Genomic DNA, 11,723 nt, shown 5'->3' with positions numbered 1-11,723 from the left:
TCTCTTTTTTTGCTTGGCCTCTGTCCAGTTTAGGAATCAAAGTAATACTGGCTTCATAGAATAAGTCTGGAAGTTTTCCTTCCCTTTCTATATTTTGGAATAGCTTGAGAAGGATAGGTATTATCTCTGCTTTAAATATCTGTTAGAATTCCCCTGGGAAGCCATCTGGTCCTGGACTCTTATTTGCTGGGAGATTTTTGATAACTGATTCAATTTCTTCGCTAGTTATGGGTCTGTTCAAGTTTTCTATTTCTTCCTGTTTGAGTTTTGGAAGTGCGTGGGTGCTTAGGAATTTGTCCATTTCTTCCAGGTTGTCCAGTTTGTTGGCATATAATTTTTCATAGTATTCCCTGATAACTGCTTGTATTTCTGAGGGATTGGTTGTAATAATTCCATTTTCATTCATGATTTTATCTATTTGGGTCATCTCCCTTTTCTTTTTGAGAAGCCTGGCTGGAGGTTTATCAATTTTGTTTATTTTTTCAAAAAACCAACTCTTGGTTTCATTGATCTGCTCTACAGGTTTTTTTAGATTCTCTATTGTTTATTTCTGCTCTGATCTTTATTATTTCTCTTCTTCTGCTGGGTTTTGGGTGTCTTTGATGTTCTGCTTCTAGTTCCTTTAGGTGTGCTGTTAGATTTTGTATTTGTGATTTTTCTTGTTTCTTGAGATAGGCCTGGATTACAAGTATTTTCCTCTCAGGACCGCCTTCGTTGCATCCCAAAGCATTTGGATGGTTGTATTTTCATTTTCATTTGTTTCCATGTATTTTTTATTTCATCTCTAATTGCCTGGTTGACCTATTCATTCTTTAGTAGGGTATACTTTAACCAGCATGCTTTTGGAGGTTTTCCAGAATTTTTCCTGTGGTTGATTTCAAGCTTCATAGCATTGTGGTCTGAAAGTCTGCATGGTATGATCTCAATTCTTGTATACTTATGAAGGGCTGTTTTGTGACCCAGTATGTGATCTATCTTGGAGAATGTTCCATGTGCACTCGAGAAGAAAGTATATTCTGTTGCTTTGGGATGCAGAGTTTTAAATATATCTTTCAAGTCCATTTGATCCAATGTATCATGCAAGGCCCATGTTTCTTTATTGACCGTGTGTCTAGATGATCTATCCATTATTGTAAAAGGAGTATTCAAGTCCCCTGCAATTACCACGTTGTTATCAATAAGGTTGCTTATATTTGTGATGAATTGTTTTATATATTTGGGGGCTCTCGTATTCGGTGCATAGACATTTATAATTGTTAGTTCTTCCTGATGGATAGACCCTGTAATTATTACATAATGCCCTTCTTCATCTCTTGTTACAGCCTTTAATTTCAAGTCTAGTTTGTCTGATATATGTATGGCTACTCCAGCTTTCTTTTGACTTCCAGTGGCATGATAAATAGTTCTCCATCCCCTCACTCTCAAATGAAGGTGTCCTCAGGTCTAAAATGAGTCTTTTGTAGAGAGCAAATAGATGGGTCTTGTTTTGTTTTGTTTTTTTTAATCCATTTGGATACCCTACGTCTTTTTGTTGGAGCATTTAGTCCATTTACATTCAGTGTTATTATGGAAGATATTCTTTTAGAGTCATTGTGATGTCTGTAGGTTTCATGCTTGTAGTGATGTCTCTGGTACTTTGTGGTCCTTGCAAGATTTCACTCACAGAATCCTACTTAGGATCTCTTGTAGGGCTGGTTGAGTGGTGATGAATTCCTTCAGTTTTTGTCTGTTTGGGAAGACCTTTATCTCTCATATTCTGAATGACAGACTTGCTGGATAAAGGTTTCTTGGCTGCATATTTTTTTCTGTTCATCAGGTTGATGATTTCTTGCCATTCATTTCTGGCCTGCCACGTTTCAGTAGATAGGTCTGCCACTAGTCTTATCAGTCTCCCTTTATATGTTAGAGCATGTTTATCCCTAGCTGCTTTCAGAATTTTCCCTTTATCCTTGTATTTTGCCAGTTTCATTATGAGATGTCGTGCACAAGATTGATTCAAGTTATGTCTGAAGGGAGTTCTCTGTGCCTCTTGGATTTCAATGCCTTTTTCCTTCCCCGTATCAGGGAAGTTTTCAGCTATGATTTGTTCAAGTACACCTTCAAACCCTTTCTCTCTTCCTCTTCTGAAATCCCTATTATACGGATATTGTTGCTTTTCATTGCATCACTTAGTTCTCTAATTCTCCCCTCATACACCTGGATTTTTTTTATCTCTCTTTTTCTCAACTTCCCCTTTTTCCATACTTTTATTTTCTAATTCACCTATACTCTCCTCTGCTTCTTCAATCCGTGCTATGGCCACCTCCATTTTATTTTGCACCTCATTTATAGCATTTGTTAGCTCCTCCTGACAGTTTCTTAGTCGCTTGATCTCTGTAGTAATAGATTCTCTGCTGTCTTCTATACTTTTTTCGAGCCCAGTGATTAATTTTATGACTATTATTCTAATTTCATGTCCGTTATATTGCTTAAATCATTTTTGATCAATTCGTAAGCTGTCACTACTTCCTGGAGTTTCTTTTGAGGAGAATTCTTCCGTTTTGTAATTTTGGATAGTTCCTGGAGTGGCGTGGAACTGCAGGGCATTTCCCCTGTGCTATCTGGAGTAACTTGCATTGGTGGGCAGGCCACAGTCAGACTGGATGTCCAAACCCAGCCCACTGCTGGGGCCACAGTCAGACTGGTGTGTACCTTATCTTCACCTCTACCAGGGGCAGGACTCACTGTGGAGTGGTGTATGCCCTGTCTGGGCTACTTGCACACTGCCAGGCTTGTGGTGCTGCTTTGATGGGATCTGGCATATTAGCCGTGGTGGATTCACAAGGTGCACAGGGGAGGGAAGGCAAGGCTTAGCTTGCTTGCTGTTGGTGGTCCCTTGTAGGAGGGGCCCTGCAGCAGTAGGAGGGAGACCGACCCTTTGGAGGGATGGATACACAGAAGCACATCGTTGGGTGTTTGCTCAGTGCAAGCAAGTTTGGTGATGGGAACTGGTTCCCTTTGGGATTTTGGCTGGGGGATGGGAAAGGGAGATGGCGCTGGCCAGCACCTTTGTTTCCTGCTGAGCTGACTTCTGTCTTCTGGGGCTCATCACTCTCCTTCCTGTGGTCCTCTCACCCTCCCAGCTCTGAGAGCAGAGTTGATGACTTTTAACATTCCTGATGTTAAGTCCCTCTGGCTATCAGAACTCACGGAGTCTGGCCCCTCTGCTTTTGCAAGCCAGATTTTGGGGGTTCTGCTTTGCCCACCAGGTGGCCCTCCACCATCCCGGCTCCCTCCCGCCAGTCCCTGTAGTGCACACCACCTCTCCGCACTTCCTATGCTCTTCTGTGGGCCTCTTGTCTACGCTTGGCTCTGAAGAGTCCATTCTGCTAGTCTTCTAGCAGTTTTCTGGGTTATTTAGGCAGATGTGGGTGGAATCTAAGTGATCAGCAGGATGCAGTGAGCCCAGCGTACTCCTACACTGCCATCTTCCGCAATTAACACATTTAATTCAATACCTCTCAAAATAATATCACTTTTCACCATGCTAGAACAAACAATCCTAAAATTTGCATGCAACCACACACACACACACACATACACACACACATGCAAACATGAATAACCAAAGCAATCTTGAAAAATAAACAAAAGTTTCAGGTATCACAAATCCAGATTTCAAGTTACATTACCAAGCTGTAATGATCAAGACAGTATGGTACTGGCACTGAAACAGACACATAGGTAAAAGAACAGAATAAAAAACCCAGATATGAATACATAATAATTTTTCAGTTAATGTTCGACAATTCAGGAAAGAATATTCAATGGAAAAGACAGTCTCTTCAACAAATTGTGTTGAGAAAACTGGAGAGCAACATTCAACAGAAGGAATATGGACCACATTCTTACAGCATAAACAAAAATCAATTCAAAATGTACTAAAGACCTAAATATGAGACAGGAATCCATCAAAATCCTAGAGGAGAACAGAGGTTATTTCAATAACCTCTTTGAAATTAGTCATAGCAACTTGTTTCTAGATGTGTCTCCTAATGCAAGGGAAACAAAAGCAAAAATGAACTGTTCAGAATTCATTAAGATTAAAAGCTCCTGTGCAGTGAAGAAATGAATCAACAAAACATAAAGCAACCTTCAGAAAGTGGGAAAATACTTGCAACAACATAACCAATGAAGGTGTATATATATATATATATACACACATATATATAGTGTATATATACACTATACATATTATACATATGTATACATATGTATACACTTATACATATATAAGGTGTATATATATATATATATATATATATATATATATATGAGGGAAAAGAGAGGAAAAACAAGAAGCATACACTTAACTATAGAGAAAAAATGATGGTTACCAGAAGGTAAGTGGTGGAGGGATGAGTTAAATAGGTGATGCAGATTAAAGAGGGAAATTTTTGAGATGAGAAATGGATGTTGTATGCAAGTGTTTAATCACTGAATAGTATACATGAAAATAATATTACATTGTATATTAACTTGAATTTACATAAAAACCTGTAAAAAAGAAGATACACTCATGCACGGTTCTTGGGAATGCAAACTGTTGCAACCATTGTGGAAAATTGTATGGAGGTTCCTCAGAAAGTTTAAAAATAGAGCTACCTTGGGACGCCTGGGTGGCTCGGTCAGTTAAAAGTCTGGTCATGATCTCACAGTTTGTGAGTTTGAGCCCCACATCAGGCTCTGTGCTGACAGCTCGGAGCCTGGAGCCTGCTTTGGATTCTGTCTCCTCCTCTCTCTGACCCTCCCCACTTGTGCTCTATCTGTCTCTCAAAATAAATGAATGAAAAAAAAATTAAAAAAACAAAAATAGAACTACCTCATGATGAAACAATCACACTACTGGGTATTTACCCAAGGAATACAATAGCACTGATTCAAATTTATGCATGCACCCCTATTTTTTAGCAGCATTATTTATGATAGGCAAGAGTAAGAATTAGTCCAAGTGTCCATCATTTTATATATACATATACCATGTACTATTATTCACCCATAAAAAAATGAAATCTTCCTTTTTGCTATGACATGGATGGAAGTAGAGCATATATTTTAAAGAAAAATACATCAGTCAGTGAAAGAAATACAGTATGATTTCATTCACATGTGGAATTAAAGAAACAAAAAGATAAGCAAGGGAAAAATGTGAAAGAGGTACAAATCAAGAAAGAGACTCTTGAAAGAGGAGGTTAAGATGGCAGAGGAGTTGGGGCACCCTAGTCATATCTTGTTACTTGAACACAGCTAAATGAATATCAAATCATTTTGAGCACCAAATGAAAAAATCCAAGTTCTTAGAGAACAAACTGAACAAGTAAAGAAAAAAAAAACCTGCCACATTGTGGAAAGTAGGATCTGTGGAGAGTTGATTTAAGGAAGATAACTTCAGGTGCTAAGGAGGGGAGGGAGCCCTGATCATGGATAGAGGAGCAAGAAAGAAATAGAGAGAAATTGAAAACATGTGCAGGTGATTGCAGAACAAAAATTTTCCCCAAAACCATTGACTGGAAAAAAGAGAGGAGCTGAATACCCCCAAGTTTTATAAGCAATTGTGCACAAGGTCTGAGGTTTCAGAGGTCGATGCTAAAGCCAAGGTCATGCCTGGTTGGCTTAGTAGTGCTCTGGCGGGGAAGGAAGGTGGACACCCAGGAGCAGGCAGCTTGATATGAGGACACCCTGTATTTTATGGGGAGAAACAGTTCCTCTTTCTTGGAGTGCATTTGAGAGAGGAGGAACAGCCTCTCTGGGGACAAAAGATCTGAGAGGTGCCATTGAGCTGTCTTATTTACTAACACAGGAATGGGGACATTGGCTTATGTTTGCAAGCCTTGTTGGTGGATTTTTGCTGAACTTTACCATAAACTCTGAGCCCCTGCATGGTCGTGGTACTGTTTTCTGGAACAAGCCAACACCAGGCCATATCACAGTAAGATTTATCCCAGAGGATTAGCACAGGTCTGCATCAACTGGATTTCTAGGATTTGGAGTTTTAAACCCAACTATGCATCTGAGATAAAACACAAGAATGTTATATCACCTGGTAGGTGGACCACTTAGACACAGGCAGGATGAAGGCAGGTATCTGACTGAAGCCAGGGACACAGGAGAGATGTTTGTTTGTTCTTCCATGAGGGCTTCTTGAGGAGTGGCTGGGCCAACTTCTCACTTCAGGGAAAGAGAACAGAACCACAAAATTCCTCTCCCCCTCACCCTCCCACCCATCAACACTGACCAACTTCAGTGAGCAAAACAGCACCACCAAGTGGAGGCCAGAACCACTTACACCACCCTGCCCCCCTGAACCTTGCAGGCGTAACTCTACTAGGGCAAGTCAGCCTGAGAATCAATGCAACAGGCCTGACACACAGAAGACCAGCACAAACCCCTCACAGGCTCCAAGTCTATTGATTACATAGAGTGCTGCAAAGCTTCAGCCCTATGGGAAATAAGATATAGATTTTTTAGGGGATACAGAAAAAGCAATTTTTTAAAACTTAAAAATATTAATTTATATTCTTATTTTAATTTTTATATTTTTATTATATTTTTAATTTTTTGGATTTAGTTTCTTTTAACAAGCAGACCAAAACTCACCTAGGATCTAGATTCTATTACTACTATTATTATTATTAGTTCTTGGAGCTAGCTTCTTTTAACAAACAAATCAAAATACCCTTAGGATCTAGCTTTCCTTTTTTTAATATTTTTAATTTATTTTAATATATTTTAAATATTTTATTGGATCCAGCTTCTTTTAGGAAAGAGACCAAAACTTACATAGTATTTAGCTATTTTTTCTTAATACAACCATTATTCTCAGAGCAGGAATACAACAGGCTTTCCTAACAATCACACACACACACACACACACACACACACACACACAGTGACCTGGACAAAATGACAAGATGGAAGTATTCACCATAAAATAAAGAAAAGGAGGTCATGGCCAGGGATTTAATCAATACAGATACAAGTAAGATTTATGAACCAGAATTTAAAACAATATTCATAAGGATACCAGCTGGGCTTGAGAACAGCATAGAAGACATTAGAGAATCCCCTACTGCATGGATAAAAGAACTAAAATCTATTCAGGCTGAAATAAAATATGCTATAACTGAGATGAAAAGCAATGACAATGAGGATGGATAAAGCAGAGGAATGGATCAGTGATAAAGACGATAAAATTATGGGAAAAATGACACTGATAAAAAGAGAGAAAAAAGTTATTAGACCACAAAGGACTAAGGAACTCAGCGACTCCTTAAAGTATAATAACATTTGCATCAAAGGGGCCCAAGAAGAAGAAGAGAAAGTAAAAGGCACAAAAGTTTTATTTGAGCAAATTTTAGCTAAAAACTTTCCTAACAGGGGGAAGAAAACAGACATTGAAATCCAGGAAGCACAGAGAACTCCCATTAAATTAAGAAAAATTGACCTTCACCAAGTCATATCATAGGTCAAATTCACAAAATACCCAGACAAGGAAAGAATTCGGAAGGCAGCAAGTGCAAAAAGTCCTTAACCTACAAGGGAAGACAGATCAGGTTCACAGCAGATCTTTCCACACAAACTTGGCAAACCAGAAAGGAGTGGCATTTATTGTCTAATGTGTTGAATGGGAAAATTATGCAGCAAAGAATACTTTATCCAGCAAAGCTGTCATTCAAAATAGGAGAGATAAAAAGTTTCCAAGACAAACAGAAACTAAAGGAGTTTGTAGCCACTAAACCAAACCTGCAAGAAATTTTAAGGGGGGACTCTGACGGGAGAAAAGACAAAACAAAACAAAAAAGACCAAAAGCAACAATGACTAGAAAGGACCAGAGAACATCACCAGAAACACCAACTTTACAGGTAACACAAAGGCACTAAATTCGTATCTACCAATAGTCACTTTGAATGTAAATGGACTAAATGTTCCAATCAAAAGAACATAGGGTATCAAAATGGGTAAAAAAAACAAGACTCAATTGTATTCTGCCTAGAAGAGACTTATTTTAGACTACAGGCAATTGCCAATTGAAAGTGAAAGGATGGAGAACCAACTATTATGTTAATGGACATCAAAAGAAAGCTGGAGTAAACATATGTATATGACATAAACTAGATTTTAAATCAAAGACTCTAATAAGAGATTAAAAAGGGCATTCCTACATAATTAAGGGGTCTATCCAGGAAGAAGATATAGCAATTATTAATATTTATGCCCCTAATTTGTAACACCCAAATATATACATAAATTAATAGTGAATATAAAGAAACTCATTGATAATAAATAATAGTAGGGCACTTTAACACACCACTTACAACAATGGAAAGATCATCTAAGAAGATCAACAAGGAAACAATGGCTTTGAATGACATACTGGACGATATGAACTTGACAGATAATTCAAAACATTTCATCCTAAAGCAGCAGAATACACATACAATTCAAGTTCACATGGAATATTCTCCAAAGCAGATCACATACTGGGTCACAAATCAGCCCTCAACAAGTACAAAAATAATGAGATCAGACCATGCATATTGTCACAAAACAATGCTATGAAACTTGAAGTCAGCCACAAGAAAAAAAAAATTGGAAAGTCCTTAAATACATGGAGTTTAAAGAGTATTCTACTAAACAATGAATGGGTTAACCAGGGAACTAAGAAAATAAATGAAAAAATACATGGAAGCAAATGAAAATGAAAACATGACAGTTAAAGTCCTTTGGCATGCAGCAAAGGTGGTCCTAAGAGTAAATTATATTGCAATTCTATCTCAAGAAGCAAAAAAGACCCAAATACACAACCTAACTATACACCTAAAGGAGCTAGAAAAGGGATAACAAATAAAGTCTAAAGCCAGCACAAGAAGGAAAATAATAGGGGCGCCTGGGTGGCTCAGTTGGTTAAGCGTCCGACTTCGGCTCAGGTCATGATCTCACAGTTCGTGAGTTTGAGCCCCGCGTTGGGTTCTGTGCTGACATCTCAGGGCCTGGAGTCTGTTTCAGATTCTGTGTCTCCCTCTCTCTCTGACCCTCCTCCATTCATGCTTTGTCTCTCTCTGTCTCAAAAATAAAGTAAACGTTAAAAAAATTTAAAAAAGAAGGAAAATAATAAAGATTAGAGCAGAAACGAGAAATATAGAAACAAACAAAACATAGTAGAGGAGATCAACAAAACTAAGAGATGTTTCTTTGAAGGAATTAACAAAATTGATAAACCTCTAGCCAGACTTATCAAAAAGAAAAGAGAAAGACCCAAATAGAGAAAATCACATATGAAAGAGGAGAGATCAAAACCAACACCACAGAAATACAAATAATTATAAGAGAATACTATGAAATATTATATGCTAATGAACTTGGCAATTTGGAAGAAATGGAAAAATTTCTAGAAACTCACAAACTACCAAAACTGAAATAGGAAGAAATAGAAAATTTGAACAGACCCACAACAGATAAATAAATTGAATCAGTCAACGAACAACAGTCCTGGGCCAGATGGCTTCCCAGGGGAATTCTAGCAGCCTTTTACAGAATAGGTAATAGTTATTCTTCTCAAAGTGTTCCAAAAGATATAAATGGAAGGAAAACTTCCAAACTCATTTTATGAGGCCAGGATTACCTCGATTCCAAAACCAGACAATGATCCCATTAAAAAGAGAGTTACAAGCCAAAATCCCTGATGAACATGAATGCAAAAATTCTCAAAAAGATACTAGCATTTTGAATCCAATTGTATCATATATATATATATATATATATATATATATATATATATATATTACAAACAAGTGGAACTTATTTCTGAGCTGCATGTGTGGTTCAATATTCACAGATCAATCCACGTGATTCATTTGCCACATTAATAAGAAAAAAAAAAGGATAAGAACCATTCTTTTCTTCTATTCTTTTAAGAGATGCAGAAAAACATTTGAGAAAATACAGCATCCATTCTTGAAAAAAAAAAAAAAAGCCCTCAACAAAGTAGGGATAGATGTAACATACATACACGTCATAAAAGCCATATACCAAAAATGCACAGTTAATACCATTCTCAATGGGGAAAACTGGTACCTTTTCCTCTCTGGTGAAGAGCAAGAGAGGGATGTCCATTCTCAGTAATAGTACCAGTACCAGTAACCAGTAACAGTAACCAGTAACCAGTAACAGTAATGGTACAATTACTATTAAATATGGTACTGGAAATCTTAGCCTCAGAAATCAGACAACAAAAAGAAATAAAGGGCATCCAATTGAGCAAGGAAAGTCAATTTTTCACATTTGCAGGTGACATGATACTCTATGTAGAAAACCCAAATGACTCCACCAAAAAATTGCTACGCCTAATACATGAATTCAGCAAAGTCACAGGATATAAGTAAATCATATACCAGTCGCATTTCCATACATCAATAATGAAGCAAGGGATGACTGAGTGCCTCAGTCAGTTAAGCATCTGATTCCTGATTTTTGCTCAGGTGGAGTCTGCTTGGGATTGTGTCTCTCCCTCTCTCTATGTCCTTCCCTGCTCTCTCTCTCTCTCTCTCTCCCTCAAAATAAATCAATATTTAAAAACTGAAGGAAAAAAAGGAAATCAAGGTATTTTTCCAACTTACAATTGCACCAAAAATAATAAGATACCTACTAATGAAATTAACCAAAGAGGTAAAAGATTTTTACTCTGAAAACTATAGAACACTTATGAAAGGAAATGATGAGAACTCAAAGAAATGGGAAAAATGCCATGCTCATGGATTAGAAGAACATAGTTAAAATATGTATACTACCACAAAAAAATCTACACATTTAATGCAATTTCTATAAAAATACCATCAGCATTTTTCAAAGAGCTAGGACAAACAATCCTAAAACTTGCATGTAACCACAAAAGACAAAGCAATCATGAAAAATAAAATAAAAGTTGGAGGCGTCATGATTCTGGACTTCAAGATGTAAACAAAGCTGTAGTCATCAAGACAGTATAGTATTGGCACAAAAATAGACACATAGATCAATGAACCAGAATAGACCACCCAGAAATGAATCCACAATCATATAGTCAACTAATCTTCAACAAAACAGGAAAGAATACCAATGCATGAAATACAGTGTTTTTAACAAATAGTGCTGGGAAAACTGGAGAGATACAATGCTCAGCATTGTTCATTCAGAACAATGAAAATGGACAATTTGTTTACAGCATACAAAAAAATAAATTAAAAATGAATGAAAGACCTAAATATGAAACATAAAATCACTAAAGTCCTAGATAGCACAGGCAGTACTCTCTTTGACCTTGGCCATAGCAACTTCTTATTAGACATTGTTGGTGGATGCAAGGGAAGCAAAAACAAACATGAACTATTGAGACCTGATCAAGATAAAAAGCTTCTGTACAGGGATAGGAAACAAACAACAAAACTAAAAGTCAGCCTAAGTAATGGGAGACAATGTTTGCAAATGACATCAGAAAAAGGGTTAGTATCCAAACTATATAAATAACTTAACAACCTGAACACCCAGAAAACAAATAATGTTGTGAAGAAATGGGAAGAAGCCATGAACAAACATTTTTCCAAAGAAGACATCCAGATGGCTAACAGACACATGAGAAGATGCTCAGCATCACTCATCATCAGGGAAATAGAAATAAAAGCCACAGGAGATACCACCTCACTCCTCT

The sequence above is a fragment of the Leopardus geoffroyi genome, chromosome X, assembly GCF_018350155.1.
Source record: "Leopardus geoffroyi isolate Oge1 chromosome X, O.geoffroyi_Oge1_pat1.0, whole genome shotgun sequence".
NCBI lineage: Eukaryota > Metazoa > Chordata > Mammalia > Carnivora > Felidae > Leopardus > Leopardus geoffroyi.
This window is presented reverse-complemented; position numbering follows the sequence as displayed.